This window comes from Triticum aestivum, chromosome 6B (genome assembly GCF_018294505.1).
Source record: "Triticum aestivum cultivar Chinese Spring chromosome 6B, IWGSC CS RefSeq v2.1, whole genome shotgun sequence".
In the NCBI taxonomy this organism is placed as follows: domain Eukaryota; kingdom Viridiplantae; phylum Streptophyta; class Magnoliopsida; order Poales; family Poaceae; genus Triticum; species Triticum aestivum.
In genome coordinates, this window is record NC_057810.1 from 503,669,458 (window position 1) to 503,683,909 (window position 14,452).

Genomic DNA, 14,452 nt, shown 5'->3' on the forward strand with positions numbered 1-14,452 from the left:
GCAACGCTCACTGTTCATCCAGAGAGGCAGCATCGATCGGCTTCAGTTAGCATCAGTAGCGAAGGAATCACTCGATCAGGTTCAGTTAACAGCCATCGATCGATCGCTCGGGTTCAGTAACGCGTAGCCTATAGTGCAATCTCTCGGGTTCAGTTAGAGCCCAACGCCTCGCTCGGTTCAGCTAGAGCCAACGCCTTGCACACACGCGCGTACGTGTACGAGAGAAACGCACATCGCTCGGCCCCCGACCTCCCACCGTAACCGGGAACTCCCCAAAATTTTCCTCGCCCTCGTTTCTACCACAGTTTTTTCCGTCATGGACGGCCCAAAGAATGTCATGCAGCTGCGTCTGCGGCCCGCCCAGGACGAAAAGTCCATTTTCTGTCATGATTTTTTGTCATAGAAGTAGGATCCCACCACATATATGATGATACCGGGTTTTGTCACAATTATCGTCGTAGAAGTGTCATATGTATGACAGGAAAAAATTCGTTCGGCCCAAAATGTCACGGATGTGTCTTTTTTTTGTAGTGTAATGTTCTCCTGGAGGTCGGCGATTTGGGAATCCTTGCTCGTTAAGTCAACCTGCAAAAGACAGACAATTAGTTTATAACACTTTTTCAAAGTCCCAAGCACATAACAAGTTATACACTTGGCACTTGGGGGCTAATGCGGATTGTTTCTTCCTAACTGCTATTTTAAGTCCCAAGGCTCAATACAAGTATTCATCTTGGCACTTGGGGGCTAATGCTTATTTGATCAGATAAACCGAATGTGAAGGAACTCAACAAAGATAAGCTTTACAATATGAAGTAACGGTTCATCTTCAAGAAAATAAACCGGCCCTTTGGGGCTACATAGTTGAAGTTTTTCATATTAAAGTACCAGTTCATCTTCATAAGATAAACCGGTCCTTGGAGGCTACAATGGAGTTGATATGAATCAAATGAAGAGTTCTATGAAACGGTTCGAGCAAGAATTACCTCATAGCGCTCCTTCATCAAGTTGACTAAACCAGCTTCATAGTCACGACTTGTGTATAGGCGGTTTAGAAATCCAGAGTGGAGTTCCCGAGCATTGAGATTATCACAGCTGGCTAAATCTGCCTTCCACTTGCCTTTGCCCATAGCAGCAAATTCTTCCTTGGCAGTATGCTTCACTAAGGCAACCAGGTTACCAAGAACTGTATGACCAGTGCCAGTAATGACAACATCATCATCACCACCTTTTGTTGAGCTTGGCGGATGATCTTCATCCTTGGCTGGACTTGGCGGATGATCTTCATCCTTGGCTGGACTTGGCGGATCAGCAGGTTGGTTCATGACATTACTCTCATCCGGTTCAACAAAAGTATCCTGAACCGGAGGTACTGGATCTTCCCGGACAATGTCAACATCCGGGTCATGAGGTTCAGGGGTCTTCTCCGGTTCAAGGGTCTGATTATCATCAGTTGGAACAGTGAGTTTGGCTTTCTTGCTAAGCCTGCCTTTGGCACTGAAAAGAGTAAAGTACAGATATTAGTACAATAAACCGGAGCAACATGTAAAAGTAAGTCTATTACGCTTACCCAGGAACGGTCTTGAGTGGAGGCATCTGTGTGGTTGATGAATCGCCAGAGGAGGAATTGGAAGTTCCCTAATAATTTGAATCAGACGGATTAAGAGGATATCGAAAGCAACCAGCCTTGGGATAAGATGTATTGGAAGCACAAGAGACCTCTGGTCGGCGTTCTTGAACCGGAGTATCTGGTAAACTGGAGGAAGTAACTTGTTGGCCACTATGCCGGGTTGTGCAACGGGCTTCATGTTGTTGTGTCTTCAAAGAAAAGTGTGAATCCAAATGAGCGAGAGGATGTGAATGTTTTACTTTCCGGATTGCGCGACGGAGTTTTTGTACTGGCACATGATCTGAATCGGAGGAAAGGGAAATTACCTCTATGTTGTCAGCGCGGCTGGCCTCCGCATCATCCTGATAATGGTCATTGTCAATAAGGTGCATGAAAAGTGAACCAAGTGAATCAAGTTTTACCTCTGATGCTGAGTCGTCAACATCTTCGGCCGGATCAGGGGACTCGGCGGTTCTCTTCTTGGCAGACTTCTTGGTGACCTTGGACTTAGCCCGAGGTGCTCTCGCCGGTTTGTCTTGTGGTTTGGCCGGTTTGTCTTGTGTTTTCCTCTTCCAAAACGGGTCATTGCTCTGCAAAGATAAACAGAAAGGCTATCAGCAAGTGTTAAAGAGGGCGGATTAAAACAGAAAAATGCAATTCTTACAGCTGGCGGTTTGTTGAGAGCACAGAACGGACGTAGCCCAGTTTTGCTGCATTCAGCTACCGGTTCATCCAACATCTTCTTGACGGATTCAGTAATCTCATCATCAGTCAATTGAATGTCAATATAACGTTGAGGGTCTTTCAAATCTCCTATGTACTCGCACATTAAACCGGAATGACGGCTTAAAGGCAAGATACTCCATGAAACCCAGCAGCGGACAAGATCGACATCGGTTAGACCGTTGGCCATAAAAGCCCGGATCTTAGAGATCTGCGTGGCATACTTCATTCGCTCCTTAGCAGTCAGCTGTTGAGGCAGTGGGTGTTCATTGCTAAGCCGGTGAGCATGATAACCCGACAGAGGATTTTCATCTTCAGGAGCAGTGTTTTGGCAGTAGAACCAAGTTTGGTTCCAATCCTTGGGGTGGCTGTGATGTTTGGCATGAGGGAAATTGACTTTTTTCCTCTTTTGAATGGATACCCCGCCAAGTTCAGTATTGGGGCCGTCAGTGAACTCAGTATGGCGGTTCAAGTGAAAGAAATCTCTGAACAACTCAACAGACGGTTCCTCTTGCAGGTAAACCTCACAAAACACTTGAAAGTTGCAAAGGTTGGACACAGAGTTCGGTCCAATGTCTTGAGGGTGGAGTTGAAAGCTGGCAAGTACATCACGGAATTTTTTTTATCCGGGAGGGCTAAACCCTCGGTCCAGATGATGTACAAACACAATTACCTCTCCGTCTTGAGGTTCAGGAGGACATTCAGTACCTGGGACCCTCCAATGAATGGTTTCTTGTTTTCCTAAAGCGCCAGTTAAAATGTACCCAGTCAGCTGCTCTTTGGGGACCCAGGAACGAACCCAGATGCAAGAGGAGAATTGTTTGGCCATTGTTGATGACAAGCTGTAAAATAAGTTCAAAATGCCGATTCACGGTTCAAGATTGATATGTGTACAAGGGTGTCAAACTGGGAGATTCAATCAGAGCATATGTGCATGTTAAACCGGGTACTTATGTTCAGGTAAAGTTGGCGGTTTAAGTGAGGGCTAATGGTACCTGGCGGATTATCATTTTTTAAAAGTTAAACCGCCTATAGTGGAAGAAGCAGATCCAAAATTTACTAAGTGTTGTAGAAACAGGTTTCACAAGATGGTGTCGTAATTTTGGATCTACCGCAGTTCAGTAAAGAAAAATTTCTGAACCCTAAAATGGCGACATCAGAACAACAAAGATCCAGATGGGATCTATCGAGGAACGAAGAGATACTATGACGAGGCAAACTAAAGCTACAGCTTCGACCGCAAAAAGAAGATGTCAAGTTTATCTAGATTCGATGAGACAATAAGGGCGAAGCAACGAACGAGGATGAACACTGATGAACATGGATGAACACCGAAACCCTAATTCAGATCTAGGGTTGAAGGAAGGAGGCTTACCGGATTCACAGGAATAGCGGAGAAGTGTCGCGGGTCTCTGGTATGCTCAGGTCGATGCAGCGGCCAAGGATGATGCAGTCCTTGAAGGTCGAGGGCGGCAGCGGAGCTTCAGGGATTGAGCGTCGTGAGGAGGAAGAAGAGGCACAGAAGGGAAAAAAAGGAAAGGACCCCTGGGCCTATTTATAAGGCGAATGGATAAATGACGTCATGGCGGTTTAAGGTGATTCCAGAAGATGACGTCACGGCGGTTTACAAGGACAACATGAAGATGTTCAAATCAGAATTTCTCTAAGTTGAAGATTGACATGAACAAGTTCAAACCAATCTGGGGCCTACTGTTGGGGATATGACTACTGAGTTAAACCGCCCAGGAGGGGCCGGATTAACTCACAAGGAGTCATGTACAAGAGCCCATGAAGATGAAGGCTATGGTGCTTTAACTATGAAGACTTAGAGGCCCGGAGCCCAATGGCGGATTAGGGCCCATAATAGTAAACCACCATAGATGTGTAAACTTGTATTGTAAGTTAGGGAAAGGAAGAAACCGAGCTGGACACTTGTATGAGCCGACCTCGGGATTTTGTAAACCGGTCGGGCGTCAACCTGTGTATATATAGGGACGACCCGGCGGCGGTTCAGGGACAAGAAACAACAACTCGAGAACTAGGCAAAGCATATTTGCTCCCTGGTAATCGAGACCTCAAAAACACCACAACTGGATCGTAGGCTTTTACCTTCACCACAAGGGGCCGAACCAATATAAACTCCCTGTGTCCTCTGTCCGGTTTAACCCCTCTAAGCTAACCCGATCGCGATGGATCCACGACTAAGTCCTTTCACTAGGAATCTGACGTGATATTTCCACGACAAGTCACATTGCGACTTGGATTGATAGAACATCTAATACTTAGCTATACTATCAACTAATTGGTTAATAGTTGCAGCGATGGTTGGATTCGCCAGCGGGGCCTAGTTGCACGACCATGGCCATGATTGGCAGGGGCAGGTGTCGATGTCAAAACCGGCGGATCTCGGGTAGGGGGTCCCAAACTGTGCGTCTAAGGCTAATGGTAACAGGAGGCTGGGAACACGATGTTTTACCCAGGTTCGGGCCCTCTCGATGGAGGTAATACCCTACTTCCTGCTTGATTGATCTTGATGATATGAGTATTACAAGAGTTGATCTACCACGAGATCACAGAGGCTAAACCCTAGAAGCTAGTCTATGGTATGATTATTGTTGTCCTACAGAGTAAACCCTCCAGTTTATATAGACACCGGAGGGGGCTAGGGTTACACAAAGTCGGTTTACAGAGGAGGAGATCTACATCCGAATCGCCAAGCTTGCCTTCCACGCCAAGGAGAGTCCCATCCGGACACGGGACGAAGTCTTCTGTCTTGTATCTTCATAGTCCAACAGTTCGGCCAAAGTATATAGTCCGACTGTCCGGATACCCCCTTATCCAGGACTCCCTCAATAGCCCCTGAACCAGGCTTCAATGACGATGAGTCCGGCGCGTAGATTGTCTTTGGCATTGTGAGGCGGGTTCCATCTCCGAATACTCCAAGATAAGTTCCGAACACAAGGACCGTGTCCGGCTCTGCAAAATAAATTCCATATACCACCGTAGAGAGAATAATAATCCATGAATCTAATCTGCTGACAACTCTTCGAAAAAGTGACATCACGCCACGGTCCGATTTTTATTCGAACCGTTTTTACAACTTGCTACCGCACACACCACGAGGCGGTTTCCTTGGCACGTCCTGTGGCAGAGATCGCGTCCCCCTTACTACGGGATTCTCATCAATACGGGTATGGGTAGTCCAACCATGCCTGTTGGCATGACCCCGTGTTTTTAGGCAAGTCCCGAACGACCACATTCAGGGACGCTTGATATTCTTCCCCCCTTTATAAAGGAGCTGAGGCCTACCCCTCTATCCCCACGCTCGCACATCTCGCACCCTGAGTTCCAACACCCAAAGCTCGAGCCTAAGCACCCCGGATCTTCGATCATGTCCGGATCTGACCATCAAGGCCAATGGATGGCTTCCTCTGTCACAGAGGAGGATATTGCGAAGCTCAGGGGGGTTGGGTATTTGACCGCCGATGTCAAGCATAGGCTTCCTGCTCCCGAACAGGTTATCCCCACTCCCGAGACCAACGAGAGTGTCGTATTCGTTTCCCACTTCCTCCGGGGATTAGGTCTTACTCTTGACCCCTTTGTGAGGGGGCTCATGTTCTACTACGGGCTATATTTCCACGATCTAGCTCCAGATTCCATCCTCCACATCTCGTCATTTATCGTTGTGTGTGAAGCCTTCCTCCACATCACCCCCCACTTCGACTTATGGCTCAAGACTTTCAATGTGAAGTCGAAGATGATTGAGGGGCGACACGCAGAGTGCGGAGGCGCCATAATAAGTAGGAATGTCGATGCCCCGTGGCCCGAAGGCTCCTTCCTGGAGGTATCTGATTTATGACAACGGAGGTGGTTCTATGTCACAGCTCCTCGAGGCTCAAAGTGGGCGGCCGCGCCCGCTTTCCGCTCGGGCCCTCCACCTCAACTGGCATCGTGGGCCAACATGGGACTAAACTGGGGGCCTGCGAACGATGTACCAATGCTACAAAGCCGCATTCGGGAGCTCCTCGAGAGGGACATTAGTCTTGTCAAAATAATCCAGGTAATGCTAGTTCGATGGATCCTACCGTGCAAACGTCGACCTCTCCGGATGTGAGAATTCAATCCAGAAGGTCCGCGAACCATCCAGCATTTCTTTGGCATGACGCCCGAAGGGATGTATAAGTTGTTCTTCGGACCACGAATAGAGTGTCCGGACACCACCGAGGATGCGGGCCTGAGCTGCAATCGCCTCGATACCCAAGTAAGTAACCTTATAACAGAACACCTTGCTTATATTTGTCATAGCATTGTTCTGAATACTGTCCGCAACCAGGATTGGCTTAGTAAGGCGGAGAGGATTAGGTGTCCGGCACCGCTTCCCGAAGGCTCGCCTGGCCCGAAAATGGCTAGGATTCTTGAACGGACACTAAGTCAGGTGCCACCAGAGAAAGCCGAAGGGAAGAGGGGGAGGCCAAGAGTGGGACTCACACATTGCGCATCCGAACTGGGGGAATTAGCGTCTCCATGGAGGAGGAGAATCGGGAAGGCGGATCTGAGGTTTCCTCCCCCCGTGGGAAGAAGAGGGCTGCCTCCGAAGACTTGGAGACGGGGGCGCCTAAACAAGGGAAGAGAACTTCACCAAAGGGCCCTGCCCCGAAGGGCGTCCTCGCCGCACAGTGCCCACAAACGGGCCAGCCCTTCACCAAGCTGTAAGTTTAATTGAACAAGGAACTTATTGCGTTTTCCTCTGAGAGTAATAACCGGGACCTATTTTTGTAGTCCGGTCAGCAGTTCATCTCAACAGGGCTGTCCTTGGGGGATCTTCTTCCGGAGATGATGGAGAGTGAAACCCCACCTGCATCTCCGTCCCGTGAAGCTGGCGACCCTGAGGTGTCGTCACGGAGGAGTCCAGATCCAATGGGGCCGGAAGCTCACACTTCGACCGCACCGAGCCCGGTGCGCTCGACTCCTGTGGCGGACAAGGAAACGGGTCCGGGAGAGTCCGGTGTCCGGTCAAACACGCTGATGGGCCTCCTGGAGTCAGCTACTCTCTTGGAGGATCATCGTATACTAATGGGTACGGTGTTGGAGAAAATCTCCTCCGCCACAAGCGATCTAAACGAAGCTTTCAAGAGCCTGCTCAAAGGCTTTGAGGTAAGCCGCAAAAATACGCAGCTTTTAGTTGTACTGCATGCGATACATGCGCTCTGTATAGATGGTAGCCCCTGAGACTGTGGATGCCAGCCGATGGTGGCAGATGAAGGATCATACTCCCAGATAATGATCTTGTATTGTTGTGCAGGTTGCTAAGGGTTCGGCCATAGATCAAGCCGCTGAATGCGCCGAATTGAGGCGGCAAATTGACGTGGTGGAGGCCGACGTCACGCTTGTTAACAAGCGATTCGAGGAGTCGCAGAGTACGCTTTCCTGTATGCACATCTATTTTGGGGAAATTGCAAGAAGGTTGAAATATTAATGTGATGTGATGTAGTTGCAGGCAGAGCTGCTGCCGTTGAGGCCCTGAGGGCGGAGCTTGCCCTAGCCAAGGAACAAGCCCGGATTAGCAATGCAGCTGCTCTAAAGTCAGCCGAAGAATTGAAAGCCAAACAGGCCGCTTGTCTCCGAAGCGAGGAGAAGATGGCCGAGATGGTTGTGGAGCCGAGGGACGCCACCAGTCGGTATGAGCTTCTTGAAAAGGAGAATCAGACAAAGTCAGCCGACCTGAAAAAGGCGCTGGATTCGGCTAAAGAGACACGCTCTCAGATTAGAGACGCACGGGAGGAAGTTCGACAAGCAGGAGAGATCGCGGCCGGAAATCCTTATTTGTTGCGGATGAAGTTTTTAAATCCAAAGTATGCTCTGTTGGATAAGCTATGGAGCGCCGCAGATGAGTATGCAGACTTGGCGAAGAGTGCGGCTGATGCGACCAAGTTATTCAAGGATCATGAAGATAACAAAATGGAGAGGTTGTTCTGGTCGCAATTTAGTGCTCAAGCGCGCTCCTTACCCTTTAGTGAGAAGATGGCCACCATAGCCGAGCTCCATAGGCTGTCCGGACTTGCAATGAGGTATGTAATAGACCATCTGTGGCCGAAGGAGCCGAAGCCGGACAATTACTTTGGTTTGGTGCAACGATTATTTGGCGCCAGAGCGCAGATCGACGCCATGAAGAGATCGGCATGCATAGAGGGTGTACGGATGGCTTTTGCCCATGTGAAAACATATTGGGCGGATATGGAGGCCACCCACATTGCAACCCAGGGTCCGGCAGGAAGCCAAGACCCAACCAAGCACTATTTTGAGCAGGTCATAGAAGGTGCCCGTAGAATAGAGGCCTAGTGCTCCAAGAATGTCATGTTTGAGTGACAATTCTATTAAGTGTAAACAATGATGTGTTTGATTATAGAGGCTATTTTTTATACTTTTGCGTGAAAGTATTACAATGTCTCCTCTGTGGCTGTTTATGCATGCATATGCCGTGAAAGTTAGCAGTCGTTGGCTTCGGCCCCCACGCACACAATGCGGGGGGGGGGGGGGGTTCGAGAAAATATGTGTGAACACACTTGATCCAACGTCTTGGTCCGTTAAGGAGGTGATCGCACGTCGAACTAGGAAACCGAACTATATAGCTGTAACACTTTTCACTTAGCCATAGGAGTTTGAAAGGTGGGGCTACTATGTAGCCCCTGGTATTTCCGCGAGCGTCCGGATACGGTGCGCGTACTTGACCGGTAGACCGGTCCTTCGTTAATGCGGAGGAATCCTATAGATTCCGATTATCCTCGAGTGGTTGACCAGTCTCTCGCTGTATCATGACAGTCAGTTTTCGGCTTTCTCTACTGAGGTGCTCGTCCGGAATAACCAGGGCACAATTGCAGTAGTTCTCCTTTGGCCACCTTAGCCGATAGAACGGAACGTAAGGCAGCAAACCCAGGAGCCGGGCTAACCCAACATTTGACCAAAGACATGATTCGGAGCTGATGCATATAAGGCCAAACTCGTGACGCCGAACACTCCCGAAGGTATTCAGACTTTATAACATATATTGGGCTGAATGACACCCTTGAGCCTGTGATTCCAGGTACGTGCATTGATCTATCGTGGCCAAAAGCCTATAACGCCAGTATCCCTTATGGGTTTATGAAATACCCATGGGACATCGAGCAACAAGAGACAGTAAAGAAGGTTTACGCAGGGGCTTAATATAAAGAGAAACATGTGGGCGTGGCCCTGCTGCACGTCTGCGCCTGTGTCTCTGTTGTGCCGTATCCTGGAAGGGTGTCGCACTGGTAGTGTAGAAAAGAAAAAAGAAAACGTGCGAAAGGTTAGTTATGCTCGAGAAATGTTCGAGATCCGGCCTATTAATGAGGCAAGCCGAATTGTGGGATTTTGTTACATGTTTGCAGCCCCTTGTATTATTTATGGGGACACATGTACAACCCCTGGCTCAGGTTTATCCGAGCCAATGTGAAAAATGGTATATTGGACTTCATCTAACCGTGTCCGTGGTCTTGACGACCGGTCATGCATTCTGGTGGGGGAGGCCGCCTAGAGTCCGGCAGCGGGAACTGCCGCATACTGCTCTGTGTTTCCGCTAACCGTGATGACGCCGCGTGGACCGGGCATCTTGAGTTTAAGGTAGGCGTAGTTCGGTATTGCGTTAAAGCAAGCGAAGGCCGTTCTTCCAAGCAATGCATCATAATTGCTGCTGAAGGGGGCGATGTTGAAGAGTAGGTTCTCGCTTCTGAAGTTGTCGGGAGAACTGAATGCCACTTCTAATGCGAGGGAGCCCCAGCAGTGGGCTACTACGCCTGAAATCACTCCATTGAAGGTGGCGTTATTTTGACTTATTCTGGATGGGTCTACCTCCATCTTGCGGATGGTGTCTTGATATGTCAGATTAAGACTACTGCCGCCGTCCATTAGGATGCGAGTAAGATGGTATCCATCAATTATTGAGTCGAGCACCAAGGGAGCCGATCCTCCATGCCGGATACTGGCCGGGTGGTCCCTGTGATCAAAAGTGATCGGGCAAGTTGCCTAGGGGTTGAAATTGGGGGGCTACGAACTCTGCATGAGTTGCGTGTACCATGTTTACCGTTTTGACTTCCGGTGGGAATTTTTTCTGGCCCCTAGTGTTCGGCTGGCGAGGCTCATCCTCGTCTTCGCTTGGTGTTTCCCTTCCCTTGTGTTCGGCGTTTAACTTGCCGGCCTGCTTGAAAACCCAACATTCTCTATGGGTATGATTTGCAGGTTTGTCGGAAGTGCCATGGATTCGACACAATCTGTCTAGGACTTTGTTCAGGCCGGATGGTTCCTCTTTACTGCCTTTAAATGGCTTCTTTCCTTGACCAGGTCGAGAGCCCCTGAATCCGGTGTTGACCGTTGTGTTGTACGGACTATCATTATTCCAATGTTTGTGCTTAGTGTGCCGTGGCTTCCCATTGCCATCTCGGATTTCGGATGTGTCTGGGTCGCTGGTGCCTCTACTGGCCAACCAGCTGTCCTCGCCCGCACAAAATCGGGTCATGAGGCTTGTTAAGGCTGCCATTGTTCTCGGCTTTTCTTGGCCGAGGTGTCTGGCAAGCCACTCGTCTCGGATACTATGTTTGAAAGCTGCTAAGGCTTCGGCATCCGGACAGTCGACAATTTGATTCTTCTTAGTGAGGAATCTATTCCAAAGTTTGCGGGCGGACTCTCTGAACTGCTGTATTATGTGACTTAAGTCGTCAGCATCTGGAGGCCGGACATAGGTCCCTTGAAAGTTGGCCCTAAAAGCATCCTCAAGTTCCTCCCAGCTTCCAATTGAGTTTTCAGGGAGGCTTTTCAGCCAATGACGGGCTGGTCCTTTTAACTTGAGGGGGAGGTATTTGATGGCATGGAGGTCATCCCCACGAGCCATGTGTATGTGAAGGATAAAATCCTCAATCCAGACCCCAGGGTCCATCGTTCCGTCGTATGACTCTATATTCACGGGCTTGAATCCCTATGGAAATTCATGATCTAGCACCTCGTCCGTGAAGCACAGGGGGTGTGCGGCCCCTCTGTATCTGGCCATGTTGCGGCATGCTGCCGGCTGTTGTTGCTCCCGGTGTTGATTCCGGACTGGTATTTGATCAGTATGATCGTTGTGGTGGCCATCATCCCGCGTCGGAGCATGTCCTCTGGACCCATAGATGGATCTGGCCGCACTAGCCTTTTTGTCCAGGAGCTCTCGTAAATCATGTGCGGTATCGGTGGCTGCTCTATCGCGGCCATGAGGTGGTTGGTCCAGCTGAGTAGCCGTATTGTTTTTGGGCCGAACGGGTGTTGCGGCTTCATCCTTAAATTCGGGTAGCAGTTTGCGCTTTGGGTAGCTCTTTGTGTGGCGATTATCGCCACGTTTCCCTTCGGTGTCCAGCACCTTATTCCATCTTCAGTTGAGCGTGTCCTGCGCAGCCTTAAGCCTTTGCTTCTGCTTCTTCAGGCTCCGTGCTGTTGCCAGGAGTTTTTGTGGAGGTTATCTCGTTCTTCTGGGATAATGAACGCATCGTCAACCGGACTGTTCTCTTCTTTGGAGGTAGCATGATGAGTTCGGCCTTCTGAATTTATGTGATTGGGCGTCTGCTTCGGGCTATGTTCGTCATGACCTGGTTTGTCCTGCTCCATCGCTGGGTCCCTATGGTTGTTGTTGCCTTCGGAATCAACCGGAGTGTCATCCTGTTTTGGGTTGTTATCACTATTTTTACTGTGCCTGGACCTGAGGCGGCGTTTACGCCGTTGTTTTTGTTTTGGCCCGGGGGTTCATCCTCTGTTGTGTCCTTTTTGTCACTTTTGTCTTCTTTGGGGGTGTCCACCATGTAGACGTCGTATGATGAAGTGGTTGTCCAGCGCCCCATGGGCGGTGGTTCCAGATCGTCCCCTACATCGACGTCCATACCGTCGATGTTATTGGGGTCGGAGTCAAGCATGTCTGTTAGGTCATCGACAGTGGCTATAAAGTGGGTGGTGGGTGGGTTGCGATTTTCTTCGTCTTCCGTATCCCACACGGGCCGGACATAGTTCGGCCAGGAGTCTTCTGACAGAGAGAGAGAGAGAGAGACCTTAATGAATTTAGCACGTCTCCGAAGGGTGAGTGCCGAAAGATATTCGCGGCGGCAAATTCCATAATCGGAGCCCAGTTAGGTTCGATGGGCACGGATGCGCGCGGTCCGGAACACACGGCCGGAGGTAAGTCCGGGGGTCTGGAGATACAAATCCTTTTAGGAGAGGAGTTTGTGTTCGGCTCCAAAGCCAATGAGTGTGCGACCTTCGGGGCGGGGTCCATCCACCCGTCCTTAGAAGGCACGGCCTGCTCTGGAACAAGGTCCGAAGCTGCAGCAGGTGCGACATCCCGAATACTGTCCGACTGCAGATCTAGGTCATGCTCGTCGTGATTGTTCGGCGCTCCTGACACGGGCCCTAATCCGTCGAAGGTCAAGTCTCTGCGGATGTCGGTGGTGTAGTTTAGGTTTCCAAACCTGACCTGATGGCCAGGGGCGTAGCTATCGATCTGCTCCAGATGGCCAAGTGAGTTGGCCCGCAGTGCGAAGTCGCCAAACACGAAGATCTGTCCGGGGAGAAAAGTCTCACCCAGGGCAGCGTGGTTGAAGGTTGAAGAAACCATCTTGCCTTGCAGCGACGACATAGAGGAACTCTCAATGAAAGCACCAATGTCGGTGTCAAAACCGGCGGATCTCGGGTAGGGGGTCCCGAACTGTGCGTCTAAGGCTAATGGTAACAGGAGGCTGGGGACACGATGTTTTACCCAGGTTCAGGCCCTCTCGATGAAGGTAATACCCTACTTCCTGCTTGATTGATCTTGATGATATGAGTATTACAAGAGTTGATCTACCACGAGATCAGAGAGGCTAAACCCTAGAAGCTAGCCGATGGTATGATTATTGTTGTCCTACGAACTAAACCCCCGGGTTTATATAGACACCGGAGGGGGCTAGGGTTACACACAATCGGTTTACAGAGGAGGAGATCTACATCCGAATTGCCAAGCTTGCCTTCCACGCCAAGGAGAGTCCCATCCGGACACGGGACAAAGTCTTCTATCTTGTATCTTCATAGTCCAACAGTCCGGCCAAAGTATATAGTCCGGCTGTCCGGATACCCCCTTATCTAGGACTCCCTCAGCAGGGTCAAGTGGGGGATGCGGCAATGCGGGACTCAACGCCCCGAATAATCGAATATGGGTTCGCCAAGATTGTCGTGGGACGACCATGCTTCTGTGGCGGTGGCATTACATGCCTCGATCCCCCAAAAGATGGCCTCCACACGGTCGCCCCCATGTTGGCCATGCTTCGGCGCTAGCGAGGGCGAGCGCACGATCCTAAGTCTGCCACTAGGTTTCCACCTTGTCCCTCACGAGCTTGGTAGAGGCCACTTGCATCTGCTCCCAGGAGGGGTTCAGGGCATCCACGTGACGATTTTAGAAACATGTTTGGAGAGGGAGAGGTGAAATGGAGGTGGGTTGAAGGGATTTCAGAGGCGCCAAAGAAGGCGATGGGAGAGAGGGGAGGCAACATCGACCTTTTTATAGGCCATTAGGGCCCCAACCCTCCATTTAGAAAGCAGTTAAGGAGGCCGCATGCGGCAAACGACTATCAAGTGGTGCGCTTCCCAGTGAAAACGCGACCGCACTCACACGCTTGTTGATTGCTCATATGGCATCTCTTTGTCCGCTTAGACACAAGTCATGAGATGATGTCACGTGAGGGTCATCCGACGGACCGGTCATGGGAATCCGATGGAGCAGGCATGACAACAATGGTTAGGTGCCGTCACGGATGGTGTGCGAGAGGCCGGGCTATAATCCCACACGTGACGGAAGAAGGACAAAGCTAAAACTTGCTTCCCATGTAGACGATCGGGTGGAGCGAGCTCCATATAAACCTCCTCGCCTTTAAACGAGCTCCATAAATTATGACGGTGTGACATTCATACATCGATTCTGCTAAAATATCATATTCATAAAAAAGCATCATATTAACAGTTATTAGGGCGATACATGAAAAAAAAAATAGTTATTAGGGCGATCAAACCAGTGTTTTTCCGATCCACATGGCTCAGGCTGGCCATAGTGGGGGTAACATA